Raw genomic sequence first — 1,234 nt, 5'->3', positions numbered from 1 at the left:
CACTCTCACATGCGGCTCCAGTATTGAAGAGCAATGCCCTACCACCTGCGCCACCACAACTGGCCAAATTACACTTGATTATATTGTTATTTTATTTTATTTTATTTTATTTTATTTTTTATTTTATTTTATTTTATTTTTTCAAAAAGAGATTTTTGCTATAGGGCATGTGAGCTTGTCAGAGAGATAGAGACGGAGAGACAGAAAGCAAGAAATCACCCCCTAGGGGATGACCACACCACAATCCCTACTCCTCCATTCTCCTCTTGAGATCTTGGGCACGCATGCACACACACCCATCGTGAGTTTTAAGCTTCCAGGTCTGGGACTTGAACCACAGTCGACTCCATGGAAGTCCAACAAAGTAACCATCACACCATCTGCTGGTCCCTATATTGAAATTTTAAATCAGTAATACAAAGTGTGTCACAAGTTGGCACACAATGAATTGCCTAATGAAAAACACAAACATAACCTGTGATGGAAATCAAAGAACGTGGAAATCACTGCAGGCAGAAGCTTGCATAGGCTTCACGGATGCAGGAGCTGAGTTCAGTGACCATAAAATGGAGAGAACTTAAAAGAGGGAGTGAGTGTGAGTGGTGGGCACTGATCTGGAGGGGCACAATTTCTTGGCCTCAGCTGCTCCTCGTCAAGAAGCAGATGGACTACACTGCTTCCTATTCAAGGCCACACCCAGATCCTACTTTGCCTGGTTCTTCAGGAGCAGCAGGGAGATGGCCAGGAGCTCTTTGTCTGAGAGACCTCTGGGTACAACCCTGACTGTAGAGTAAATGTGTCTTCCGAACAGCAGGTGCGATTAGGGGAGTACCCTATAGATCCTTGACCTTGCCTCCTGGAACACCAACAAAACATAATTTCAACCTTTCCCAGAAGCATCATCTCACTTTAAATTCCTTCCAATTCCAGTCAAAATTCTTTTGATGGTCATTAAAATTACATGAGTGACTTCATGCAATTTTAATGTTCTCTACCAACAAATTCTGCAGAAGAAATCCCCCCAGGCATCCCCATTGATCATTCTAAGTAGATACAACAAAGCATTTCAAGACACAAGTTTTAGCAAGAAAGAAAATGAAATGAATATTTCATTTATTATGGGTTATCTGGTGATGACTTTTTTGTAATTTTTTTCATTAAAAAAAAAGCAAACAACTAAATTCAGCCTCTTACAATGATGTTGACCAACCAGATGCCAACTCTTGGCTTTATC

Source organism: Tupaia chinensis, unplaced genomic scaffold (genome assembly GCF_000334495.1).
Source record: "Tupaia chinensis unplaced genomic scaffold, TupChi_1.0 Scaffold000386_1, whole genome shotgun sequence".
NCBI classification, from domain to species: domain Eukaryota; kingdom Metazoa; phylum Chordata; class Mammalia; order Scandentia; family Tupaiidae; genus Tupaia; species Tupaia belangeri.
The sequence above is the reverse complement of the archived record's forward strand: the minus strand, read 5'-3'. Positions refer to the sequence as shown.